The sequence below is a fragment of the Elgaria multicarinata genome, chromosome 7, assembly GCF_023053635.1.
Source record: "Elgaria multicarinata webbii isolate HBS135686 ecotype San Diego chromosome 7, rElgMul1.1.pri, whole genome shotgun sequence".
Classification (NCBI taxonomy): Eukaryota; Metazoa; Chordata; class Lepidosauria; order Squamata; family Anguidae; genus Elgaria; species Elgaria multicarinata.
The window spans coordinates 43648680-43662508 of record NC_086177.1 but is presented as its reverse complement, the minus strand read 5'-3'; positions in this window follow the sequence as shown (position 1 = coordinate 43662508).

Below are 13829 nucleotides of genomic sequence, written 5' to 3'. Positions count from 1 at the left end.
AAAATGGTTGTCAAGCTGAGCATGTCCAGTCACAAAACACTAATTTCTCAGGAGGCAATCTGTTGAAACTAAAGAAAAGAAATTTGCCCAAGAACCCAAATACAAGGCACAGGTGGGGTATGAGCTCCAAAACACAAAGACACTCTTTTGAACCCACCGTTTTCTGTTCCGACACCCAATTCTCAGAAGGCAAACTGTTCCAGCTAGACATGTTTTTTTATTCTAAGAATGTTTCTGGACCCCACATGAGGCCCAGAGACATTCTTGGAAATAAAGATGGTGCTGGAAGTCGGCACTTAGCCTTGCAACATGCAGGCTTCCTGGCTTTGAAAAATGTATTTATTTATTTTTAAAAAAAATCTAACAAATAAAATAAAAATCAGGAGAAAAAGAGAGCAACACGGGCACCATGTTGGAGAACCCAGAACTAGAGTATGCAGTCATTCACATGGAGTAATGAGTAACCGCAATATGAAAAATACTTCCTACCTGTAGCTGTATTCACAAAGAGTTCAAGGAGAAAGTCGTGACTACATATTTGCTTTATATCAACTCCTGAATGCAAATTCCCCTTTGCTTGTGAGTGGTACATAACGAAAGTACTTGAAAGTAAATCTGCCTTAAGAGAGTATTTAACACTGTTTGCCTTTATTTGAGTAAGGGTCTGCCATTGAACAACTGAGCACACATGTATGTGTGTATGTAAATATGTGTATGTATATATATCAGCCCATTTTTAATTTCTATAGAAATTCACAAAGTGTGTAACAACGACAATTTAAGAAATAATGGAAACAAGAATATCAGAAAACCTCCCGATTCAAGCAGCTAAAACAAAAAATAAACACAGAAGCAAGATTAAAACCACAGTTAGAAGCAGTGGAATGAAATCACTCACTATAAACACTTTCTGGGCACTGCTATAATATATACATAGCATGTCAGTTTTGTAGGGCACTTACATTTACACTAGACCTCTTTTCCATATGTGACAGCTGAGTTAGAAAGGATTAGGGTCCTGAGTACAAAAGGACTGCATATATTGTAAGTGGCAAATTATATACATGTGTGTCCTTCATAACAGATATATGCGACAGTCAGTTTTTTGGACTTGGGTATCCATACCTCAGAAGAATGAAGACAGGTTGATCACAGACCCTGTGGAGGCAATGTAAGATGGGCCCAGAAATATTTCTCAGAGAGAAAAAGTGGATCCTGAATGGGCTTTCAGATATTACACTCCCCTTTGATTGATTTCTTCCATTTATATCCAGCTTTTCCTCCAAGAATCCCAAATCAGTGTACATTATACTATTCCTCTCAATTTCATCTTCAGAACAACCTTGGGAGGTAGGTTAGGCTAAAAGTAAGCGACTGGCCCAAAGCCACGCAGTGAGCTTTGTGGCTGAGTGGGAACTAGAACCATGGTTTCCTGAGTTCTGATCCAAAACCCTAACCACTACACTACACTGGCTTTCAAAGCTACCATTATGCTTTGGCCTATGAGAATAGGCTCAGCTTACAGATCTGAGTGACCTTCAGCAATTTTACTCTTGTTTAAACTGTGGCTCCATAACTACAGGACACTTCATTGATTCTAACCCATTAATGGAAAGTCTGGAGTCCAGAGAGTTGCAGAAAATATTACAGTTTCCCAAAAGGACTACTGAAAAGGGCGGAAAATATGTGGGAGGAAAGGGCCAGATTTGTGGGCATGGCTGAAGTCGTCACAGCTAGGAGGTCCCTCCATTCTGCACCTTCTCCTCACCCTAGCACCCATGCACTCCCGTGCACTTATATGTCAGGGGGGAAAGCAGTACCTCCACTCAGTCACAGGCTTCCAACTACAAACGAACACTGGCACTATCACAGCACTAATCTTCTGTTAGGTAATTTGGTTGCAAGGTAGGGAATGGCTTCATTCCTTCTCCCCCAGCCAGCCTAACAAAAATATTGTCACTTCTGTTGGGAGAGAAGCAGAGCCTGGAGCCAGCCTGGGCTACGGACAGGGGAAGGAGCAACGTTCACAATCACCACGATTCTCTGAACATCGCCTCACCGCTCGTCTCAGGTCTGATTGCTGTTCACTTTTGCGATCACTGCTCACACTTGATAAGGGCGCTACTTCTCAAAGTCTCACTGAGTTAGAAAACAGTCACTCTGCATGAATAGGAAATTTGTGTATAAATCAAGCAGTGATTGAACGGGAGATTTATGCAAGTTTTCCCCAGACAAACGTAGGGTTGATTCAGTCTATGGAGGAATTTGCGCAAATGAGGAAATTTGTGCAAATCGAACTTGGAATCAGGCATCAAATCAACACAATCATGTGTTTGACAATTTGCAAACAGTTTTGTTGGATGTGCTCATGGTTATGTTCAGAGCATTGAGCAAAAAGGAAAATTTCATATATCCCTAGCCTGGGCATCTCATCCCCACCAGATGATCAAGATGGTGGTAGCATTGTTGCTGTGCTGAACTTCTGCAGGAAAGGAAATTTTCACTCTGATTTTCTTTCCTGCCTCTACAAAATAAAAAAGGGGGGGACTTGCTTGTTTCTTTGCTTGCTTATTTATTTATCCTAATGTAAAACCTCCAATTCTGCTGACTAAGTTGGGGTTGGATGGGGTGGAGGTGCCCTGTTGCTGGTGGCATGGTGGGGGCAGCAGCCCAATTCTGCCTGCAGAAAGCTCAGTGGATAGAAAGCTACCACCAGCAGTAACAAACATAAGGCTTCGAAATAGGATGCTCTGAAGGTGGGTCACAGCTTGCCTTGGATCCACTAGATTCAAAGTCACGCCATTTCCCTGGAGCTGGCGTAGCTGATTGTTTCCCACCACATCACAAAGTGCCCCCTCCCAAATAAATACTTTACACCTTCGTTAGCACAAGTTGGTGGAGCATACAATGAGGCCTTAGATCCATCACTTCACTCTTCCCTGACCCCACTTAGGACGGCACAGTTTCTTACTCCCTCATTCACTTATAAAATATTTCTATTGCCCAGCCATAGGCCAGGGATCTTATGGAATTCTATTTGCTGAATTGTATTTGCAGAATAGTATTCCACCAAAATGGATGGCGAAAGAAGAAGATGTCATGATATTTCCAGTCAAAGTTAAAGCTATACACCAAAACTTCAAGGCCTTAGGAATAAATCCTTCAGATTGACCCCTCTGGAGGTTGTACGGCACTATGGCCTCAGTCCACCAAAGGATAATTGACAGGATTACGACAGATTGCCTTATAAACACCATTCTTTCCTGGGGGAGGACAAGAAAAATGTGCTGCTTCAGAGATATGGGAGTCTGATAAGAGTTATCATGATTAAGAAGGCCAGGAGCCTGGGGATCTTTATAAACTTAGTTATTCTCAGGGATGGGAAGTGACAGGCCTGAAGTAAATTGGGAGGTGAAACTTGTTTACAGCTACTTGCTGCCTAACATGCTATTCTGCTAGAAATAAAGACACTGTAGATTTTTACAAGAAGGAAAGGCCAGAACAAGGTGACGAAAAACTCAAATGTACTCAGTTCTCCATCTTGCTATCCCCATAGATCTCACTTCAAAAATATGGGACAAATCAACCATCAGCTACATTTCAACCCATGCAAAATAGAGGCTCGTCGGAAGGATGGCATTTCCTGCATTTGACAATTTTAGCTCATCAGATCTCATTTCCAGTGTCTGATGTAAATTTGTAGAATATGTGTTTCCATCCAGGGCTGACCCTGAGTATTCCTGTGTCCTAATTAAATTGTTCTTACACTTACCCCTGCCCTGTGCAGGAGGGCAGCTGTAACTCTGCACAGGAATCCGAGGGATCAGGGAGTGGGCATCAGTGTTGTCTTGGTCAAGTTGGAGCTGGCTGCGGCTTTATCAGTTTAGCTGGAAAATGAGTAGCAGGGGCCTTTGCCTTGTCCTATTAATTAAAATAAATTCATTTATTATGGGTGCAATCCCAGCTGGGGCATGCTGGGAGATGTAGGACTTTTTTCCGTCTAAACCTGCATAGAATTGTGCCCTAAACTCATGAACCCAACCATTCTGAGTCCATTTTTTTTTGCTGCACAGTTATTCATCTCTTTTAAATGCTGAATTTTTGTTGCCGCTTTTAAAATACTTTTAAAAAGTATTTAAAATTTGTATTTGCTGCTTTTTAAATACTTTTTAATGTGTTTCAGTATTTTTTTTCGCTTTAGTTTTATTTTTGCTTTTATTATGTGCATCACCCTGTGAGTTTCAGCTCTAGGATGAATCATAAATCAAATGAATGAAATGAGTTTTAATTAAGAAACAATTAGTAAACAACACCAAACAACAGAATAGGGTCAGGCCAGACCTACTATTAGGCAGAGTTAGGCGGCCACTCTGCTGGGAGGCAGGGAATAGCAGCATGGCCTGCTCTATGCCTCCTTACTGCTCCTAGCTGCTTTACTTCGGTGTGTTGGAAAATGCTGAACTGCTGTTACCAATTTTGAACAAAGATTCATCCACCAATCTGGACAGCTTTTGTATGTGGAATGGGCTGGGAAGGTAATAAAGCAGGCCATTTGTAAGCAACTTGAAGACAATGCTGTGATTGCTAAGAGTCCGTATGACTTTGTCAAAACAGGTCATGCAAGACAAATTTTGTCTCCTTCTTCGACAAGGTAACTACTCTAGTGGACCAGGGGGATGTGGTGGACTTAATCTACCTCAATTTCAGCAAAGCTTTTGACTAGGTCCCACGTGACATTCTCATTGACAAACTGCTGAAGTTTGGCTTAGATGGCACTACAGTAAGGTGAGTCCACAACTGGCTGGGCAACTGCACCCAGAGAGTCAGCATTAATGGCTCTACATCAAGTTGGAGAGCAGTAACCAGTGGGGTACCACAAGGCTCTGTCTTGGGGCCAGTATTATTCAACTTTTTTGTTAAGCATTTGGATGATGGCATTGATGGGCTTCTTATCAAATTTGCAAATGACACAAAACTGGGAGGTCTGGCCAATACCCACGATGACAGAATGAGACTGCAATCGGATTTGGACAGGTTGGAAGACTGGACTGAGAGAAACAATATGTCTTTTAACAGGGAGAAACGTAATTACATTTAGAGTGGAAAAATGTAGGGTACGCATACAAGATGGGGGATTCATGGCTTGGAAGCACTACATCAGAGAAAGATTTGGATATGGTCGTCGACAGCAAGCTGAACATGTGTCAGCACTACAAAATAGCCACTAGAAGAGCTAACACAATTCTGGGCTGCATTAGAAGAAGCATTGGATCAAAGAAGCATGGCCAAGTCCGTTTGACCACCTGTGTGCTTGACCCTTGCCCTTCATGGCTTATTACATCAATTAAGGAGGAGATCGCCGGCTGGGTCCAGGAGGTTGTAAATGCCTCCTTGAGAGAGGGAGTGGTGCCGGCCTCTTTAAAAGAGGCGGTAATTAGACCACTCCTGAAGAAGCCAAACCTCGACTGGGAAGATGTTAAAACTATAGGCCGGTGGCTAACATCCCCTTCCTGGGCAAGGTGCTTGAGTGGGTGGTTGCAGGACAACTCCAGGCACTCTTGAATGAAATGGATTATCTAGATCCATTTCAATCGGGTTTCAGGCCTGGTTTTGGAATGGAAACTGCCTTGGTCACCCTGTGGGATGACCTTTGCCGGGAGAGAGACAGGGGGAGTGCAACCCTGTTGGTTCTCCTGGACCTCTCAGCGGCCTTCGATACCATCGACTGTGGTAACCTTCTGGATAGGTTGTCTGAGCTGGGAGTTGGAGGTACTGCGTTGCAATGGTTCCGCTCCTACTTGGATGGCCGATTCCAGAAGGTGGCGCTAGGGGATTATTGCTCTGTGCCATGGCTCCTAAGCCATGGGGTTCCACAGGGCTCTATCTTATCCCCTATGCTGTTTAACATATACATGAAGCTGCTGGGGGAGGTTATCCAGAGATGTGGACTGAGGTGTCATCAATATGCGGATGATACCCAGCTCTGCCTTTCCTTTTCATCAAACCAGGTGAGGCAGTGACTGTTCTGAACCAGTGCCTGGGCACGGTAATGGACTGGATGAGGGCTAACAAACTGAGACTCAATCCAGACAAGACGGAGGTACTGTTAGCGGGTGGTTCATCTGTCCGGCGAGGTGATGTTTTCCCTGTCCTGGATGGGGTTGCACTCTCCCTAAAGGATAAGGTCCGTAATTTGGGGGTGCTCTTGGATCCAGAACTGTCACTTGAGGCACAGGTGAACTTAGTGGCAAAGAGCACCTTTTATCAGCTTAGGTTGATATACCAACTACGCCCTTATCTGGACAGATAGCCTAGCTACAGTTATCCATGCTCTGATAACCTCTCGTTTGGATTATTGCAATGAGTTATACGTGTGGCTGCCTTTGAAAATGGTCCAGAAACTTCAGCTGGTACAAAACAGGGCAGCCCATTTACTAACAGGGACTGGCCGGCGAGATCACATTACGCCAGTCCTTTTACAACTTCATTGGCTGCCAGTCCAGGTCCGGGCCCGATTCAAAGTGCTGATATTGACATTCAAAGCCCTAAATGGTTTGGGGCCAGGTTATTTGAAGGAACGCCTCCTCCCATATGTGCCTGCCCAGACCTTAAGATCATCTACAGGGGCCCTTCTCCGTGAGCCCCTGCCAAAGGAAGTGAGGCAGGTGGGTACTAGGAGGAGGGCTTTCTCCGCTGTGGCACCCCGGTTGTGGAATGAGCTCCCCAGAGAGATCCGCCTGGCGCCTACACTGTACTCCTTTCGTCGCCAGCTGAAGACCTTTTTATTCTCTCAGTATTTTAACACTTAATTTTAACTTAAATTTAAATTTTACTGTTCTAACTCTGTATTTTAATCTTACATCAATTTTGCTGCGTGGTTTTATCCTGGTTGTGCTTTTTATACTGTATTTTGTATTTGTGTTTTTAACCTGTTAGTTGTTTTATTATGGTTTTAATTTTTGTGAACCACCCAGAGATCTTCGGCTATTGGGCGGTATAAAAGTGTAATAAATAAATAAATAAAGTCCTTATTCCTCTCTACTCAGCACTAGTGAGACCACACCTGGAATATTGTGTATGATTCTGGGCTCCATATTTCCAGAAGGACATTGGCAGGTTAGAACAGAGGAGGGCAACAAAGATGATACAGGGACTTGAAGACATGCCCTTTGAGGACAAGACAATCTTGAAATAGAATGTGCCTTCATTTATTTATTTAAATTTATTTAAACATTTGTATCCCGCCCTATATCATTAAGATCTCAGTGTGGCATGCAGCACTCCAAATAAAGGACAGTCTTCTACAAAAGAGGACATCCAACTTTCTGATGTTCCTCCTGACTGAGGAGATGGGCTTATTAGAAGGAGGATGCAGTCTAGAGAAAGTAGAGAACTAATAACAAAGAGCTGAGCCCTGTTTTCTGACTCCACCCCTGCAAACCGTCACAATCGCCTGTGCCTGTCTGTGGTCAGTTTTGCCCTCACTGTCCAGGAAAGGTGATAAGCTGATCAGAAGCTGTGGGCTGAGCCAGTTCATCATCAAGGATTGGTGGGATATCCCGGATTGCTGGTCACGGTGAGTGTTGCCCTCAGTGCAGACAGCTCAGCAAAGGTTAATGAAGAGTTGGAGAAAAAACGTAGGGCATCCTGCCACACATCAGACATAATAAAGATACCTAATTATCCACACAAAAGAATAAATATAAAACAGCCAATCCTTCTAATAATAAGCAGCGGCTTTTTGTTTATTAATTTGCAAGTTATTTCACACTTGCTTCACTATCTCAAAAAGGCAACTATATTAAGATTTTGGTTTGATCGTGATTAACAGGCTGATGATTAATCAACCCAAAATTATTTAATTGGTGGATATTAGAAATGTCTGTGTATCAGAAATGCATAGAACTAGTTTGTACATAATCTATATAGAAATGAAACTTTTAAAGAATGTTTCTCTGTTAACAAAAATGTTAACATTCTTTAAAATGTTAACGCTGCCACTAAAATCAACAGGACTTAAAAATGCAACCATATCCATATTTAGACAGAAAAAAAGTCCTGTAGCTCCCTGTAGGATTTTCACCATCTGAACATGCATAGAATCAGGCTCTTAAAGAATTATTAGTAAACTGGATGATGATAACAATGTTATCAACACACACAGTGCTATATAGACTAAGGCCATAGCTAGACCTAAGGTTTATCCCAGGATTGTCCTGGGATCAAACCTGTTCATCTAAGTGCCACACAGGGCATCATCTAGCGCTCAGGCAGGGACGAACCCGGGATAATCCTGGGATAAACCTTAGGTCTAGCTAAGGCCTTAGTCTGTATAGCACAGTGTGTTATACAGCTTTTTCATTCAAGGATTTCAAAAGTGGTGAAGTTTTAAAGAGAGAGAGAGAGAGAGAGAGAGAGAGAATAAAATATTGATATACCTATTTTTGCCACATACAGAGAAATTTGGTTTTAACAAATTAATTTCATTATTATATTGAAACATTGTGATTCCCTTTTCCCCTGGATTATTCCACTTTTAAAACTGTTGCCTCTGTTATGAAATGCACTGTGTGGGGTTAAAGAACACGTACAATGCTATTGAAGAGACTCTTCATATAGATTGTAAAATAGCTCTCTTATGAAACAAAATGACTGGAAGGAATAAATTGTTACTGTAGAATTTAAAAGGTGCATGTTGTTACGAAAAACAAAACTGCAACCCAAAGAATTCTGGGTTGAAGTTGCCACCTGATAGATATGTGCTGCAGATGTAAGGTCATGACTTCAAGGAATAGGTGCATATAAGATTTATGAGGTCAAATGAATTGTATTTAACTTCATTTCTTCAAAGGCAACCTGGAAGCCAGTGATACATGATTGATCCCTGATAAAAAAAAAGGTACAAATAATTCAGGATGGATAAAATTGTGTGATTTTATACATTCGCCTTGCTCCCTAGGCCATGTGAACACAGAACAGAATATTCCTGTTTAACTGTAGTTCTGAATGTTTTGCCTTTTATTTCAAAATCCTTGTATCTGCAAATGACTTCAATATTCCGAGTTACTCTTCACTACATATGCCCATGTATCATTGTAACCCCACAAAATCAACACTCTTTATCCATGTGGTTGGTTGCCTGTGATGCATAAAGGCCATTTATAGGGAAAAGAGTGAAAACAGCAATCAGGGCAGTGTACACGAGAGGTCTAAGGTGCCCTCCAAATGTTGGTGGCCTACTGCTCGCAGGAGCCCAACCAGCACAGCCAATGGTGAGGGGATTTGCACTCCAACAACACCTGGAAGACAACATGCTCCTCATCCCTGCTCACAGACCACCTGCAGAACATGGACTTGAGAAAGAGAAATGAGGTGAGATTTGGCTGTTTTCCACAAGAGTGGCAGCAGCTCTGCTTTTCAGCAAGCAAAGCTGTCACCACTGGAGAAGTTAGGAGTGAAGCAAAGCCACTGCTGCCATTAAGCCAGTTTCTTTCCCCTCACTGTGGGAGCCTGTCATAGAATCATAGAATCATAGAATAGCAGAGTTGGAAGGGGCCTACAAGGCCATCGAGTCCAACCCCCTGCTCAATGCAGGAATCCACCCTAAAGCTGTCCACAATGGCTCATCAACCCAGTGTTTCCTTCATCATCTTCCTTGTTAAATGGCTGGTGCAGATGGTTACTTTAAACCAGTTTGTGCTGATACGATCCTTATGATTAGTGCAAAAGTGAGCAAACTGAAATATAATATGGGAACCTCTCACCGCTAGTGAGTACTAGTGAGGATTTGGGTCCCATTCCCGCAGTTCAGGCTGCTGTCTTTATTTGGGGCCAATAGGTCCCAGCAAGCACCATGACATCACCCCCATGCATCATGGCCAAGACGCTTTGGCAAAGGTCTGGTGCGCTGTCATGAGATGTATCAGAAACTAGGGGTGTGCACGGACCCCCCACTCCGCTTCACTTGCAGATCCGCCATTTTCCGGATCAGGCCGCTCCGCCCCGCCCCCGCTCCGCCCACTTCCGCTCCGCTCCGCTCGGAGCTCCGGATCCGGATCCGGAGCTCCGTTTCCCCCCCATAGGCTTGCATTGAAAGCTAAAAAATTATACAACTTTTTTTCTGTTCAAGTTAGAAACCTCACGTTTGGCACCATGACACCTCATGGGGCTATACACACGCACGCCAAGTTCCAAAGCAATCCCATCATCCCCTGATTTTTGGGGAATTTTTGAAAATCGGGCACCCCATTCACACCCCTTTCCATAGCTCCGTCAATTTGCACGTTAGAAACCTCAAACTCACCACCATGAAAGCTTATCCAGGGATACATATGCACGCCGAGACTCAAGGCAGTCCCATCATCCCCTGATTTTTGGGGAATTTATGAAAATCCAACACCCCTTTCCATAGCTCCGTCAATTTTGCACGTTAAAAAAACCCCTCAAACTCACCACCATGACAGCTTATCCAGGGATACATACGCCGCACGCCGAGACTCAAGGCAGTCCCATCATCCCCTGTTTTTTGGCGGGGCTTAAACCTGCAAAATTTGGAACTTCCAAAACTCCAAGTGAGCGCAGGAAGGACTTCTCCCCTGAGTCAAAGCCACACACACACAACATCCCTGCGAGGTGGGCAGGGGAGGAGGGAGGGAAGGCAGGCAGGCATGCAGCTGGCATTTCTGGGGGCATAAGGAAGTGAGCCAAGGATAAGCCAGTAATGCATATAAAATGGAATAAATCAATAAATAAACAAAGGAGGGGTGGAATTAAAAGCAGCAGTGTTGCTCAATAAACAGCAAGAAGATTTTTTAAAAAAAGGCTATATCTGTCTTTTACCAGCAATAGGGGGACGTGCCCGGGGGAGGGGGAAGTAGCTGCCAGTTCAACTCAAGACAGCCACCAACAGCTCTGAGATTAAGAAGTAAACGCTCACTTCAACTCATAACAGGCATCGCTCCACCACTAAAAAGTGAACATTCACTTCAACTCATGATAGGCATTGCTCCACCGTTTTACTCTCTTTGGAAGGCTCTAATGGCCTTCCAGTGCAGGAGAGAGTGGGGGCACGTCCACAATGAGATGCCCTAGGGGAGCTCATCCCCTTGCACCACATCTTTTCAGTTGTTCCCCAAAGTTAGGGTGGGGAGCAGTGCTGTGTTTCTATCTCTTATTCTTGGCTTAGTATATGATTTCAGGTTGTGTTTGTGCATTTGGTGGGGCTACTGTGTTAAAAAACACGGGGAAAAGCCCGTTCAGATGAAGAAAGAGAAGTTTCCCAGAATCCCAAGTTACCTGTTTTGCCTTTGCCCTCCTCTAACTTTGGGATCATCATGACCAGGAGCTGACTCTGCCCCTCAGCCCTTTGAAAAAGGTATTTTTCCCGCCGATTTTTTAAAAACTTCTAGCGCGCGACCCGTACGACGCAGAAAGTTGAGAGTAGTCTCAAAATGACCCCCATCCATGACTCTCTGTGCACAAGAATTTTCAGAACGATAACTTAACCCCCCCCCAGTTATCCCCGATTCTTTCCCTCAATGCAATCCTATGGGCGAAAAGCCGAAAACGCCGTTTGAGCCGCGCGGTTGACCCGATTTTCAAAAAAATATAGCACGCGACCCACACGACGCAGAGAGGTGAGAGTGATCTCAAAATGACCCCCATCCACGACTCTCTGAGCACAAGAATTTCCAGAACGATAGCTTCAAAAACAACCTAGTTATGCGTGATTATTTGCCGCAATGCAATCCTATGGCGAAATGTTTTCAAGATGGCGACCGGAGCGCTCCGCCTGAACTAGGAGCTCCGAAAAATGGTCGCTTCTCTTCGCCTTGCTTCTAGGGGTCCGCGGTCCGCTCCTACTCTGCCTCTGGGTAAGGCGGAGCAGGCCAATCCGCTACTGCTTCTACGCTCCTAATCGGAGCGGATCACACCCCTATCAGAAACCACCATGGATTCTAATGCCCCTTCCCCACCTCTTATTCCATGGAAGTCAGAATGCCAAATCTGGCCTGGTATTTGACCAAGGCAGAATTTGGAGCCATCTCTAGCCATTTACAGATTCTTGAAATGATATTAGTCCATTATTTATAGGTCCTCATAATAAGTTAACTCTATGATCCTCTGCAACATGAAATATTCCAGGGTCCAGATTGCTCAGCACTCATTCATAGTAAATGCTGAATCACTGGAGCAGTTTCACTCCAGCGTCAGCCACATAAGATTTCCTACGACTGGTTTTTAATCTGTGATTAATTCTTCACTCATTGTCTCTGATCGACCAGAAGATAGTATCAAGTTTATCAAAAAAATATTCTAATTTAATGGAACATCTAGAGACAGGCTAGAAATCATTTCTTTTTACTCTACGAGAGCCTTCTCCTCTGTGGTGCCCTACAAATCCCATTATTCCTGACCATTGGACTACAAATCCCATCATCCATGACCATTGGTCATGCTGGCTGGGTTGGTGGGAGCTGAGTGCTGCAATTAGCCCATTTACATCTGCAATGTTGTGCAAGTGGTGCCATTTAAGGCCACCATTTTGCAAAAAATTCATGATTTACACAAATAGCTTAACCATGATTATCCACAAGATGGTGGCTCATGGGGCAGTGGGACGCTGCGAACTTACCCGACTCAGTGTGCACCAAATCAGCCAAGCTCTGGGGTCAACAGTCTGGCATCCAGGGGGCTGAGCAGGTGGATGCCAGCTAGACTCCATCTTAGCCCCTCCCCAGATTTCCGCATCTTCTCTTGCAGCCCCATGTAGTGTGCACAGGGCTGACACAGGGTTTGGCAGGGCCCAGCAGCTGCTGAGGATCCACTGACTCAGAAGGGCCTATCCCTGCCACCCTGACAGACAGCCATTCCTCCTTTTTTCTTTTTAACCTGGCAGCAGCTGCATGACAGCAACAACTATGGAATGACGGCAGCAGTGGTGGCTTTTCCTGCTTCTACTCCTGCTCTTTGGCAGCACTGATTTGGGACATCAGAGAAATCTGTGTGGGGTGGTGGTGGAGCTCAACAAGCTTCCCTTGGTTCGGTTCCCAACTCTTTCCTTCCTCCAGTAACTGGTCCCCCACTATCATCAACTCTGTCTGGACTGAGCTTCAGCTGTTCATGTTCATGCAGCCCATCAGTGCCACCAGACACCGAGCACAACCGCGCTCCCCAAATCCAAATGAAAAGAAGAATCAGAGCTGGGTGCCAATGCAGTTCTTCAACTGCTTTCTTCAAACAAACCATGCATGGCCAGATGCATAAATGCAGCAGGTAAGGTGACCTGATGAGATTTCATATGCATATAATTGACTATATGCATTGCCATCTATTAGAGAAGACTGGAAATGGGACACTTCTGCCACTGCCATGACTTACCTTTGTTAAATCTCCATTAGAGTGGAGATTTAAAGGGAAGATGGGAGCTCTTTCTTTTTCATAGATCTATGGCCGTAAACCACGGTGGCTGTAAATGGCCATTTTCCTAGTTTGCTGCCATAGAGAGACCTCCCACCTTACCTTTAAACTGCCACTCTAACGGAGGAGGATGCACTGCAAAGGTAAGTTCCTGAGGTGGCAGCTCCACGTTTGGAGAAGCGAGTGGGGAGTTTAAGGGACTCCCGGTCACCTTGTGCCCAGCTTTCCTTGGCACCTGCCACGCAGCTGCAAAGGCTGATCTGCTTCAGGATGGCTGAACTTTGCCCATGTGAAGTGAGGCGGACAAGCCCCGAAACAACCCGTGTTGAATCGGAGTCATTTCAGAGGGTCAAAAATGGCCTCTGAGATGAGTCGGGAAGGACTGTGCACAGTCCTACTTAACCCTTCTC